General features: G+C 47.3%; 1 long non-coding RNA gene across 1 annotated transcript in view; it reads left to right on the top strand.

The window, feature by feature from the left end:
• Positions 1–3494: 3494 nt before the first annotated feature.
• The window catches only part of LOC139051990 (uncharacterized), a 54825-nt gene continuing 43206 nt past the window's right edge, over positions 3495–15113 (top strand). Inside the window, exon 1 of the long non-coding RNA XR_011509646.1 lies at positions 3495–3869. This is a non-coding gene — a long non-coding RNA (uncharacterized lncRNA). The remainder of the gene's footprint in view (positions 3870–15113) is intronic.

Below are 15113 nucleotides of genomic sequence, written 5' to 3'. Positions count from 1 at the left end.
ATCTCCTCCGTGAAGATCGCGATCATCTCAATGGGCAGCTGCGCTCTGGTTTCTAGTAGAGCTTGGGCTCGCTCTTTCCGTTCGATGCTTGTAAATGTTTGCAGGAAGCCGCTTCGGAACAGGTCCCACGTCGTTAAGGTGGCTTCTCGATTCTGGACGCACGTCCTGAAAGCGTCTTCCAATGCGAAATAGACATGTCGCAGCTTTCCGTCCCTGTCACAGCTGTTAAACGCAGCGACGCTCTCATACGTCTTCAGCCAGCTTTCCGGATCCTCAAATGTGGAACCGCGGAACGTCGGAGGCTCTCGGATCTGCTGCAGAACTATCGGGGACGCTGCTGCTGCCATTGGGGCTGTCTTGGCCACGATCTTCTTGGTCGTCTCTGGTAGAAGGCAGTGTTCCGGGGGTATTTGCTTTAGCCGGCGGCTTGCTCGATGTTCCAGGACGACGTTGGAGTTGTCTGTGCGGTGCGGACTTGGATCACGGCTTGTAGGGGGCGTCCGGCACATAAACGCAAAGCACCTCCACCAGATGTTATGTGGTGGCGACGTATAAAGAACACTAGCAATTCTGTGGAAGACGAAACTAGCTTTTATTGGGTGAACCTGTGCCCACAAAAAGAGGCTACACCTAAAGAACGGCGACAACGGCGACCACATTCGGCGATCGTCAAAATCTGCTCAGCGGGTCAAGCGCGTCGGCTTTTACACATCAGTCGTCGAATGTTCCAGACTAATCGCTGCGACGCGCGTTTCTTCCACAAAGTTCACCATTCGTCGCACGCGATGAAAGCAAATAACACAAGGCTCGGTAAAAAACAGACAGCGGATAGAACCATCGATAATTTTCGAGAAACTTCCGATACATTCAGGCACGTCCTGCGCTGTGCGATAACATGTGGTACGCGGTGAAACGCGGTCGCCCGATAGAGATATACAAGCATACGTGTCAATGTGAAACTGGCAGCGATAAGTTAACTTCTCATTCAGTCCATTACTGTACCCTGTATACCATAGTCAAAGTTTCCACAGAACTATAACACGATTTACTGTCTAACGCCTTACGCAGGTCGAGAAATAGGCCAAGTGTGTATAAACGTTTGTCCATATTTTGCAGTATTTTAAGATTTATATTTAGGAGTGCATCCTCACATGATTTTTATTGAAATCCATACTGTGCCGTACTAATAATCTAGTCATTCGATGCGATCGATGCACAAGACTAAGCGGCTACTGCAGCAACAAGCGTTTAGGACGAGTTTAAACGTTTTCACCATAAGCAGAAAAAGGTGCTGCCAAGCTGAGAGCACACATGTGCCCCATTCAAAACAGAAAGTTCAACAAACAAGAGCAACGGCACTGATAAACGTAACAGGAACTGCACAAGACAGCACTACCAACCATAAACGCGCTGCAAGGCATAAGGAAACGAGCTGATCCAGCGTTGCACCCAATTAAGTATCGCTCGTAATCGCAAGCTCGAACACCATCCTGTTCTAACATCGCAGCTAACTAGAACAACATTCTAGCTCACAACATGGTAAGAAACCGTAAAATTGTCTTTTCGCTAAGTTGAAAAGCTGAAGTAGCTCCAGGTCCAGCAGCGCGCGCAAAACTATGAACCGGAACACGCCATACTTGTTTAAATAACGTCACAATCACGTGTTCACAACTGTGACATCACTTCCTTGCGTGGCAGCAGCGTTTTAGTATGGCATTTGGCTTCTACCACCGCGCGATTCACCAGTTACCGCCTCACCAGTTACCGCCTACAATAAATACAGCTGTGTGGCTGCAGAAACATATCTAAAATTTCCGCGTCCAAGTATTTGGTTAGTAAAAACCGGTGCGACTGACATTATCAATTAGTGAGTTCTGATAGTAACAACGAGCTTCTTATTACTTTACTTTTGCAGTATACGAAAAATAACTGTTATGTCCCATGCGTTGTTTTCTCCAGGGCTCCGCTGGTGGTGAGATAGCGCTAAACTGATAGGCGCGCGTGTGGTTGCGTAACTAGTGGCAGCGCGTTTTCTAATATCGAAGTTTTTCTTGCACATGTTGATGCCGTGACAATCTGTGTGTAGTGATCGAAGCAGAGCGTGGACACTCCGCCAGCGTTCTATGACACTCGCATCAGTTTACATTTGCCAACGTTTAGTTCCATTAGCCAATGTTTGTACCAGTTTGCTACACTAATTAGATCGGACTGCAGGTGGTTAGCATCCTCTGTATTAGTTATTTCACGAAAGATAACACAATCATCAGCAAATAAGGGAGTGTTAGATGACAGTGACGAAGGGAAGTCTGTAATATAAATCGGAAACAATAGAGGCCCGAGTACTGAACCTTGAGGTACACCGGAAGTTAGGCTTCGAAGTATGGGGAGTTGTGGCCATTTACAGTTACAAATTGAGAGCTATTGATAGAAAGCATTGAATCCATTTCAGGATGTTATTGTCAAGGTTGAGCTGACTTAGTTTATAACCTAGACGTTTATCGCAGATCTTGTCAAATGCTTTAGCGAAGTCTCAAAACATGCAATCTGCAAATAACCAATGATCGAGAATACGATGAAATTTGTGCGTAAAGGTTGCAAGCTGAGTTTCACATAAAAATGTTTTTCTAAATATATGCTGGGCTGGTGTGAAGAATGCATGGCATTACAGGAAGCCAACAAGATGTGTGAAGATTATATGTTCCAGTAATTTACAGCGAGTGCTTGAGAGTGAGATGGGGCGATAATTAGCTGTTAAAGTCTTGTTACCTGATTTATGCACTGGAACCACCTTCCCGATTTTCGGTTGGCTAGGTTGAGTAGGTGTATCCAATGATTGCTGAAAAAGTTTTGTTAGTATAACTGAACTAACGACGTTGCTACTTTTCAGATATTTTGGGTTAATAGAGTCGTAACCAGGAGATGAGTGTTTGTTCAGGGAATCTTAATTTCTCAATGCCAGCTGTAGCCGTGATCACTAGAAGCATAACTACGTAGTCGTACTGGCGAGAAGCAGGTAGGCGGTAATTGTAGGGGACAAAAAATGTTTGCACAAATGCGTCATCAAGGGTGGCAGCGCACAGTTCTTAGGTATAAGGATGCTTAATGGGTCTTACAGGGTTAGGCGCTTATCATGCAAGGCGTTGATTACCCACAAAAACTTTTTAACGTTAGTATTTAACAAAGATGGAAGTACGTTAGAGAGGAAGTTTGATTTAGGGCATTCTTTAGTACTGTTACGTACGTGTCGAATGCGGACTCATGAGCAGACCAGCGTGTGGCAGTTGGCGAGTGTTTTGCGGAGAGATATAGGCGTTTTTTGCGGTTACTTAGCAGTTCGGCAGCAGTGAATCTTGAGCACACAACTAAATATCTTCTTTGCAGCTGATGGCTTTCGTCGCTGTATTTGCAGCACGTGAAACAGCGGCGTGACGCCTACAAGATTGCGGAGCCCTGGCCGTGTATCGCTTATCGGACACCTACGTGGTTCCCTTCGCGCCTTTTCTACCGCAAGAGGGCAGCCGGACAGCACGGCTGGCTTAAATAGCGGCGGATCGACGGCCAGGCTTGCAGTTCGGCAGCAGTGCTTCTTGAGCACGTAACTAAATATCTATCTGCTTTGAAGCTGATCGCTTTCGTCGCTGGATTTGACGCATGTTGAACAGTGGTGTGACGCCTACAAGATTGCGGAGCTAGATCGCCCTGGCCGTGTATCGCTTATCGGACACCTACATGGTTCCCTTGGCGCCTTCTCTACCAGAACAGGGCAGCAGGACAGCACGGATGGCTTAAAAAGCGGCGGATCGACGACCAGGCTTGCAGTTCGGCAGCAGTGCATCTTGAGCACACAACTAAATATGTCTGCTTTAAAGGTGAGCGCTATACATTTTCGATTTCCTCCCACTCAATTTTATGCACTGGTGCCGGACTGCATGAAACTGCACCTGGAACATTCTAGACTTTACAAGCGTGAAATAGTGTCATAGTCCAGAAGCCTCATGTCAAAATAAGCTGTGGACGAATTGCGTGTTGAAATAATTAACTCGGAGAGATAAAAGAAAGTCTGAGACGAGAAATTAAGGACTTCGGAGCATTGAAAGAAGTCATCCAGGCCATTGTAACAGAAAACAAGGTACATAAGGTGCAAAATGCTAAGCTTACGCGAATACTAGAGGAGCTTGAAAGGTACCAGCGTTCCAACAACTTAGGCATCAAGTGTGTTCCTGTTGATCCTGAGCCAATAACTATTAAAAAGAAGATTGGCAAAGTTGTTGCGGAGGAAGTGTAAGATTCTGATATTGATGCATGCCATAAAGTACCGACAGCGAAACATAACCAACAAAAGGTAATTGTTCGATTCATGCGCCGCATCAAAAGAAACGGTTTTCTCGCTAAATCACGAAAGGAAGAAAATTAATACCAGGATGCTTGGCTTTGTTGAGACTAGTCCTATATTGATTCATGAGCATTTGAAAAGACAAGGTAAGCAATTACTAAGTGTTGCGAAACAAAGGACGAATGAGGTTGGTTGGAAATATGTCTGGACCACTGGAGGGATAGTAATGGCAAGGCGTAATGCACCATCTCCTATTATGCGTATTTTCAGCACTGAAAATATCGGCAAGATAACCTAATAATTCGCTTTATTTCGTGAGAGCTGTCATTGGGTTTAAGTCCAGATATGGCTTTATTCGATATACCTTTATATCATGATTAAGTTTCATTTGCAAAGATATCTGCGAGTTTACAAATAGATATTTCAATCTTTCATTTAAACGTCCAAAGCATAAAGAATAAGCAAGATAAAATAGAAGAATTGCTCCACCTTACCAACACTAATCCCGATGTTATTTTTTACTGCGACATGGTTATCGAATAAGGACTACGCCATACGGCTGGGAAACTACAGGCATCACATACTGAACCGCACCGTATGTACGAAATGATCTACACTCGGAGAACGTTACACATTTGTCCCTAATTACTTGCAACGTTGAACGCCTCCCTATTCGTCTTCAAGGAGGAACGTTTTCAGTGGTCTACAGACCATGTTGTGGCAACAAAAAGATTTCCTTTGTGGATAGGCTGCTAGGTTATCTCAGCGGCACCGGCAACATATTTACCACACTAGGTGATTCGAACATAGATGTGATGGCTGAAAATACAATAACACGAGAATATAATCAACTGCTGTACTTTTACGCGTGCTCGAATATTATAACCTTGCCAATACGAGTAACAGCACACAGCCAAACCCTATTAGATGTACATCAGTGATACAGACCTGTTTCCTCTGTGACTGCTGGTGTCATCTCCTCTGATATAAGCGATCATCTACCCATCTTTTGTTTTCTGCCTTGTTCGTAGAAATACAAGCAAAATGCGCCTGTATATTCCTACCGCCTCATCGCTACAGCTACGCTAGCCTATTTTTCGCTCTTATTTGTGAAAGAAACTAGGAATCTGACCTGACAGTGACCCAAACAAGGCATAGAATTCTTTTTTTTTTGTTAACTGATCGCTTGCTACGACATAGCCTTCCCACAACGTAGTGCTACAAAACGATCCAAAAAATTGGAAAGCATAGATGTAGTGCTTTCTTATAAAAATAAAAATGAAATGTCGCATACATTTCTTAATACCTGAGACAAGAATCAATTACCCAAATTCAAGAAGTACCGTAACCAAGTAAATTCAGAATTACAAAAAAGGCAAAAGAAAAATGAGAACGTGTCTTCGCGCATATATACGAATTCAAGAAGAGTTTGGCTGGACATTAAGAAGATATCTGGAGGAAAGACTAGCCCTCAAGCCCTACGAATATCTTCGGTTAACGGTACTCTTGTAGGTGAAGGAGCCTTCTCTATCCTAAACACTCGCTTTGTTCAATGATGCAGCAACATTTCTGCAGCAGATCCAGACGGGATAGGGCGTACTGTTGTAAAACGAACTGTGCAAAATTCTTTAATGTTATTTCCTGCGACACCAAGCGAAGTAGAAAGCGTGGTAAATAACTAACTCAAACAATGCTGCAGCTTTCGACGGTGTCATGGCATCTCCCATAAAATTTATGTCTGACATCTCTAATGTGTTAGCTCATGTTATTAATACCATGTTGGAGTCCGGAATGTTTCATAGCAAACTTATAATAGCCAGTTTGCCCGGTTCCTAAAGGTGGCGCTGACCATAGTGTAAACAACTTCCGACCTATATCAATACTACCTTTTTTTTCAAAACCTTTTGAAACTGTTCTAAACGCTCGACTAGAGGGTTTCGTAAGGAATTATACTATTATTAGTCCGGCACAGTATGGATTTGAAATGGTCATGTGAGGATGCACTCCTAAATATAATCAAATACTGCAAAATATGGACAAACGTTTCTACACAGTAGGCCTATTTCTGGACCTGCGTTTGCCAGTCATCATGTTATAGTTCTTTGCAAGCTTGACTATGGTATACATGGTACAGCATTGGACCGAATGAGAAGTTCACTTATCGCTGCCAGTTTGTTTCATATTGACACGTGTACTTGTATATCTCTATCGGGCGACCGCGTTTCATCGCGTAACAAATGTTATCGCACAGCGCAGGACGCGCCTGCATGTATCGGAAGTTTCTCGAAAATTATCGGTGGTTCTATCCGCTGTCTGTTTTTTACCGAACTTTGTGCTATCCGATGTCATCGCATGCCGCGAATGGTAAACGACTTTGTGGAAGGCACGCGGGTCTCAGCGATTAGTCTGGAACATTCGACAACTGCCAGGGGTGCGATCTTGTACGCGTTCCAAACTCGAACGGAGGCGATCCGTTCTTTCCGTCGCGAAATTGGCGGTCCGTTCCGTTGCGCTCGTCCGATAGCAGACAACACGGAATGATTGACAGCAGATATCACTTCACAATTGACGTCATGGCGTTCGACACCGTTCAAACTGACCAAGCGTGTGCGGCTCGGTGGAACGGACCGCCTCCGTTCTATTTTGGAACGCGTACAAGATCGCACCCCTGATGTATAAAAGCCGACGCGCTTGACCCGCTGAAGCAGATTTTGACGATCGCCGAATGTGGTCGCCGTTGTCGCCGTTCTTTAAGTGTAGCCTGTGTTTGTGGGCGCAATTTCGCCCAAGTTTCGCCTTCCACAGTATCGCTACTGTGTTCCTTATACGTCACTACCACATGACATCTGGTGGAGGTGCTTTGCGGTCATGTACCGGACGCCCCCTACAAGCCGTGATCCAAGCCAGGACCGCAAGGACAACACCAACGTCGTCTTGGAACATCGAGCAAGCCGCCGGCTAAAGCAACTGCTCCCAGAACCCGGACTTCTACCAGAGACGACCAAGAAGATCGTGGTCAAGACAGCCCCAATGGCAGCCGCAGCTCCCCCAATAGTTCTGCAGCAGCCCAGAGAGCCACCGACGTTCCGCGGTTCCACATTTGAGGATCCGGAAAGCTGGCTGAAGACGTATGAGAGGGTCGCTGCGTTTAACAGCTGGGACAGGGACGGAAAGCTGCGACATGTCTATTTCGCATTGGAAGACGCTGTCAGGACGTGCGTCCAGAGTCGAGAAGCCACCTTAACGACGTGGGACCTGTTCCCAAGCGGCTTCCTGCTAACATTTACGAGCATCGTACGGAAAGAGCGAGCCCAAGCTCTACTAGAAACCAGAGCGCAGCTGCCCAATGAGAAGATCGCAATCTTCACGGAGATGGCCCGTCTATTTCGTCAGGTCAACCCGGAGATGTCTGAAGAAAGTCCGCCTACTGATGCGTGGTGTTAAAGATGAACTTTTCGCCGGTATAGTAAGCCCACCCACGAGTTTCTTCGCGAGGCCACGAGCATTGCGAAGACGCTGGAAATGCGGAACCGGCAATCCGACCGCCGCACCACCTCAACAAATTACGCCGGAGTTCAATCACTGGCCACCGACGACCTGCGCGAGACTATCGGGGCAGTCGTACGAGAGGAGCTTCACAAGCTGTTGTCTTCATCGCAGCCTCAAGTGGCCTGAGTTGCCGAAAGCGTCAAAGAAGTCCTCAGTTCGCTTGGAGTTACCGAGGTGCAAGCACAAAAACCGCAGCCACAACCAGAAGCGATGACCTACGCCGCCGTCGCCCGCCATCAAGGTCCCCCCCCCCCCCTCCACGACCGCGCTAGGGCCTTGTAAAGCAGCAATTGCGTCGTCCGCCGCCAGCACGCCCACCCGAGGAAGACAGACGTCTGGCGCACTCCTCACCAACGCCCGCTCTGCTACCACTGAGGAGAAGCGGGTCACGTCTACCGAAGATGCCCATACCGGGAGATGGGACTGCGAGGATTCACCGTTAACGCGCCGCGACCACAGCTTGATGAACTACGTCGCGCTATCGCCGACTACCTCGCCACTACTCAGTGGAGCTCTCGACGACCGTCCCGTTAGCCATCACTAGGCCGCTACCTGTCACCGCAACGCCGCCCATACGCTGGCCCAGCCCGGGGCCGGTCTGCAAGCCCATGTCCGGAAAACTAAAAGCAGCAACCGGTGAAGGCGCGGTTACTGTTCGTTGAACTGACGATAATCCTCCATCGCCGACGAAGGCGCCGATGAGACTATCTCGACGACATAACGACACGCCGCCGTCCCGACGAAGTCTGGACGCAGACAATACGCCGACGAAAGATGACCTGACGACGCCACGTACCAGCCACAGGTCGACGCGACGCAGCCGTGATCCGACGCCAAGACCTAACTGTAACGCAACACAAAGAACCACCGACCTCGACGTGCTTCTCGACGGCCACGCAGTTACCGCCTTAGTGGACACAGGGGCCGATTACTCCCTCATGAGTGGACACATCGCCGCCCAGTTGAAGAAAGTTAAGGCTGCATGGGAAGGCCCTCAAATTCGAACCACTGGAGGAGACCTCATTACCACGACTAGAATCTGCACGGCAAGAATTACCGCTCATAACCGGACTTACCCTGTCACCTTCGTTATCCTGCAACAGTGTTCACGCGACGTCATTATCGGCATGGACTTCCTAAACCAACACGGCGCAGTCATCGACCTGAAGGCGAAGCCGATAACCCTGTCAGAAGATCAAGCGATACCGCGGGAGAGCTCCCGTAGCCACCATGCCTTGGGCGTGATCGAAAGTCGGCATTCCGCCGCGCTCCAGCTTTGTCATTTTCGTCGGCACCAAAACACCTGCCGACGTAGAAGGCCTCATCGAGGGTGACCAACGCGTACTGCTAGACAGTGAAATTTGCGTCGCAAAAGGTATCGCTCGATTGCACGCAGCAAAAACGAAAGTGTTGCTGACAAACTTCAGCCAGGAGTTCAAGCACATCAACAAGGGCACGACGATCGCATACATTGCTGGTTTCCAGAAATTCCTCAATGTGTTTGTCCTCTCAGATTCTGCCCCATCTACCCTGACGACCATATTTCCCGAACCAGACTTCGACGTAAATCCAGGTCTCACCATGAGTACGCAGCAACACCACCGAAGTCTTTTCCGACGATACAAACACTGCTTGTTGACGTCATCGAGGATTCGACAAACACCAGTTGCAAAGCATTGCATTATAACAGAGTGCGCTCGACCACTCTGCCAGAGCCCTTACCGATTTTCGACGCGAGAACGTGCAGCTATTAGGCAACACGTTGACGAAATGCTGCGCGACGACATCATCCAGCCGTCGAAAAGCGCGTGGGCATCTCCTGTAGTCTTGGTGAAGAAAAAGGACGGAACCCTGCGTTTCTGCGTCGATTATCGTCGTCTGAACAAGATCACGAAAAAGGACGTATACCCCCTCCCGCGGATAGACGACGCTTTGGATCGGCTCTGCAACGGTGAATATTTCTTGTCGATGGATCTCAAGTCTGGCTACTGGGAAATAGAAGTTGACGAGAGATCGCGAAAAGACCGCCCGTCACGCCAGATGGCCTCTAAGAGTTCAAGGACATGCCGTTCGGACTATTCTCAGCGCCTGCAACGTTCCAGCGCGCCATGGACACGGTTTTAGCAGGGTTGAAGTGGCAGACCTGTCTTGTGTATTTCGATGACGTCTTCACCGAAAATTTCGACGATCACCTTATGCGGCTTGCCACAGTATTGGAGATCATTATGGCTCACTAGGAAGCCGTAAAAGTGCCGCTTCGCCTGCGATGAGCTTCCGTTCGTGGGACGCGTCATCAGCAAATCTGGAGTTCGCCCCGACCCGCAAAAGTCGGCTGCCATCACAAAGTTTCCGTAGCCCATCGATAAGAAGGCAGTGCGTTGATTCCTTTAATGTGCGCCTACCGCAGGCGCTTTATCAAGGACTTTTCACGCATCGTTGAGCCGCTGACACATTTAACAAAATGTGACGTCGAGTTCCAATGCGAAACGCCGCTGGCCGACGCATTTCAAGAACTCAAACGACGCATGCACTCGTTGCCTGTACTTGCGCACTTCGACGAGGACGCTGAATCCGATATCCACACTGACACCAGTAGCCCAGGCCTCGGTGCCGTCCTAGTCGAGAGGAAAGACTGCCTTGAACGGGTGATGGCTTACGCTAGCCGGTCGCTGTCAAAAGCGGAAGGCAATTCTACGACCGAAAAGGAATGCCTCGCCATCTTTTGCGCTACTGCAATATTTCGCCCTTACCTATATGGCAGGCCATACAAAGTCATCAGCGACCATCATGCGTTGTGTTGGCTAGAGAGTTTATTGGATCCTTCAGGACGACTGGCCCGCTGGAGCCTCGGACTACAAGAATACGAAATCACTGTAACCTACAGCTCCGGGCAAAAACACCGATGCCGATTGCCTGTCACGCGCCCCCATTGACCCGCCGCCGCAGTCACGGGGATGTCGACGCCTTCCTTGGAATAATAAGCGCGGAGGACTTCGCTGAACAGGAACGAGCCGACCTGTAGCTAAAAGGCCTCGTAGAGTATTTTGAAGGGCATACCGACGTTGTCCATAGGGTATCTAAGCGAGGATTATCGTAGTTCTCGCTTCAGAATAACCTACTAGTAAAGAACTTCTCACCAGCCCGCGCAACCTACGTTCTTGTTGTTCCCCTAGCGCTGGTTCCAAAAGTACTGCACGCCCTGCATGACGATCTGACCGCTGGACCCCTCGGATTATCTCGGACATTATCGAGGATACAGGAAAGGTATTACTGGCCACGCCTGATCACCGACGTTTCCCGTTACGTCAAGACATGCCGAGACTATCAGCGACGCAAGACACCAGCGACAAGGCCAGCGGGATTACTTAAGCTGATCGACCCTCCTGTCCGTCCATTTCAGCAGATTAGGATGGATTTGTTGGGACCCTTTCTGACGTCAACAACCGGAAATAACTTGATAGTCGTGGCGACCGACTACCTCACCCGCTTCGCTGAAACGAAAGATCTGCGGTAAGGTAGCGTAGCCGAAGTGGCGACATTCTTCGAGAACATCTTGCTGTGACATGGCGCCCCAGAAGTCATCATCACCGACAGAGGAGCGGCCTTTACAACGGAGCTGACCGAAACCATCCTGCTGTACAGTCAGACAAGGCACAGGAGGACAACTGCCTACCACCCCCAAAAGAATGGTCTTAGGGAGCACCTGAATAAGACCCTTGTCGACATGCTATCAATGTACGTCGGCGTCGAGCACAAGACACGGGATGCGGTGCTGCTGTACGTAAGGTTTGCTTACAACACGGCAGGGCAAGAAAGAACATAGATCGCGCCGGTCACCCTGATTTATGGCAGAAACCCGACGAAGCCTCTCGGCGCCATGCTGCCGCATGTCACCGACGAAGAGAATCTTGACGTCGCTACCTATCTCCAGCGCACCGAGGAAGCCGGACAGCTCGCCCGCCTACGGTTAAAGAACCAGTAGCGTACCGACAGCCGGCAGTACAACTTCCGACGACGCTACGTCGAGTATCAGCCCGGCGACCGTATTTGGGTTCGGACTCCGATTCGCCGACGAGGACTTTGCGAGTAACTATCGCGACGCAATTTCGGACCCTACAAGGTCATCCGACGTATTGACTAACTGCGCTATGAGGTCGTGCCAGACGGCATTTCGCATTCACAGCGGCGCCTCGCACGATGTGAAGTGGTGCACGTGCCTTTTACGCACGCTGACGAACTCTCTTACTTATTTTGCTGCTTCTTTGCTCCTGGTGTGTTTATTACTTTCGTTTGTTCGCAACATCGGGTCGATGCTTTTTAAGAGGGCATATTGACACGTGTACTTGCATCTCTATCGGCCAACCAGGTTTCACCGCCTAACAAATATCGCACATTACGGGACCCGCCTACATGTATCGGAAGTTTCTCGAAAGTTATCGATTCTTCTATCCGATGCCTGTTTTTACCGAACGTTGTGTTGTCCGATTTCATCGCGTGCCGCGAAAGCTGTAGAACTTTGTGGAAGGCACGCGGGTCCCAGCGATTTATCTGGAACATTCGACGACTGACGTATAAAAGCCGACGCGCTTGACCCGCTGAGCAGATTTTGACGATCGCCGATTGTGTTCCCCGTTGTCGCCGTTCTTTAAGTGTAGCCTGTTTTGTGGGCACAGGTTCGCCCAATAAAAGCTAGTCTCGCCTTCCACAGTATTGCTACTGTGTTCTTCATACGTGATTACCATGTGACAATGTCATCAGGCGACTTCCTCCCTTCTCAAAATACACACTGGCGTGCCACAGGTATCCATACTTGGTCCTGTATTATTTAATGTTTATATAAATGGACCTTCCTAACATTTCTTCCTCGCCTAATATCGTCATGTACGCGGATGATACTATTCCTTTCTTTGCAAATTCTTCTCAGCAATGATTAGAAAAAGAAATGAAGGATGACTTAAAATTATTATTTCAACGTACCTTACACTCTAAAAATTTTAACACCCTTAAGGGTGTACATGACTTGTCCCATGGGTGACACCCTTTTTGGGTGTATTGCTACACCCCAAGCAACGGGATGCAAATTAACACCCCACAAAAGAAGGGGTGTTAATATGACGTCACCTCGCCTGTGGGTGTAAAACAAACAAACACCCTTTCTATATGGGGTGTAACACAGACACACCCCTTTCAATATGGGTGTAGCATGGACAACACCCTTCCAAAAGGGTGTTATCCTTGCAAGTATTTTAGCGTTCACTACAGCCATGTAGTTAATGGGCAGACTAGCTGTTGTGAACGCTGCCTAGCCTTAGCTATGGTACTACCTTGTTCAGTATGAGCCAGAATCTGTGAGGCGTCCTCATATTGCGCTTCTGGTCCGTCATGTGGTAGCATAACGTGCGACCCTTTCAGGCAAACAATTTAAGGTTTCGCCATTGCAGCAAGGCACACAGGCCATGCTTTTCGTAATCTTCCTCTGCAGTGATAGTATACTGCCGGCAGGATGCAGAGCGCAATAACAATGCGCGCTGCACTAAGGACACAGGATCTCCCGCACCTTGGTGCACCAGTACTTATAACCCCGTGGGAACAGCACACAGCCAAAAGCATGGTTACATGCATTTCAGAAATAATTAAAAACCTCCACTTTTCTTGGTCAAAAATTTTCGCAACACCAGCTCGACCAGGAGGGAAAGAGAACACAGCTCGTTGTTGTAGCTCATATTGAATGCAATAGAGCGCAAGCAATGCATGGATTGGCGACGGTAACAAGTGCAGTACTAGAGAAGCATACGTTTGCCTGTCAAGAAGTTTTTTGCCGTTTTAAGCACACATGTTATACCTCTATTCATCGAAGTTGTCATTTATCTCCACGGGATGCTTCTACTAGTACTTTCACACATATGACTTAAAGGTAGCACTGAAAGCCAAAGAACAAAGTGCTTCCACGCCGAATAATGTTTCAGCATTTACGAACAAAACAGCATGTGTAGCTGTGCATGCTGCTCAACACATAAGCATGCACTATTTCCTGAAATATATGTATGCTCCATTTACTGCCAGTGACCTGCTTATACCCAATAATTTAGTTTATTTTTCACCATGTGCTTGCATAGAATATTCCACAGGCATTGTAAGTTAAGCTACCAGAATAACAATCAGCTAGTCTAAGGTTATGTAATTGAACAAAATCATTGTATAATTTGTGACGAAATGGCAGAAGTATTTATTTCATTAAAGAGAAATGGTTACATAATAATGTTTGCACATTTTAAGTGTAAGAAGGAAAATAAGGAGTAAAACCATACCAATACAAAGACATAAGCACCGAATAATGGCACAGGCTTGCTCAATTAAATTTTAAGCAGAACAGTTTTTTTAATTAACCTGATTACGAACTATTACATGTTTTCATTCGAAAAGCACTGCATCTTATTATAAAGCACAAAAATAACCGGTCACATAAGTAAGAACAAGTCTGAGTCTGTCTTTAACACAAGGATAGAAAGTTGGGCGAGTTGGTACAGTAACATGATCTTGGATTGTAGCGCGAAGTGACACGGACACAGACTAGAAGCAGAGAGGATGAGCGCTAACTCTCAACTAAATGTTTATTGAAACGAAGAACATATATATAGGTGACTGCAAAAAACCGCAGCACATCTAAATGAATATTCAATACATAGTAGTAACATGACGACGACAAACAAAAGCCATCAGCCATCAACTGCGTGGCAAATCTGAGTGCAAGCTATTCTCTTATCAAGTATACCTGTAGGCATTGCGACCAATGTGCTCCCAAGATGTATGAGGCATTAGTCATTGCAGAGTTGTAAGGACATGACAATCCTAGGTTGATTATGTTCTTGAGGCTTTTTCCTTACTTTCCATCTTTTGAAACGTGTATACTTTACTCATGAAAACAAAAATGCTACAACTGGCGTGTGATAATCTTTGCGTCTTATTTTCTAGCAGCTCACTGAAACGAGCCATGATGACAAATTCAAATGCCGTTACCTTATTAGACATTCAAATTTCTTAAACACAAACAAAACCAGATAGGCATTAGAGTGAGCATCACTTAAATACATTACACTGGTTTAAAGTTATTGCACCACTTTGTGCCAGGTAAAAATGTTAGAAACATCAAAAATGTTTAGATTCTACGGCCAACCATGAAAACTAAATAAAAAAATCATTAAGCTTTCTTAAACGGGTACAGGAGCTTTAC

The sequence above is a fragment of the Dermacentor albipictus genome, unplaced genomic scaffold (genome assembly GCF_038994185.2).
Source record: "Dermacentor albipictus isolate Rhodes 1998 colony unplaced genomic scaffold, USDA_Dalb.pri_finalv2 scaffold_17, whole genome shotgun sequence".
Classification (NCBI taxonomy): domain Eukaryota; kingdom Metazoa; phylum Arthropoda; class Arachnida; order Ixodida; family Ixodidae; genus Dermacentor; species Dermacentor albipictus.
This window is presented reverse-complemented; position numbering and strand designations above follow the sequence as displayed.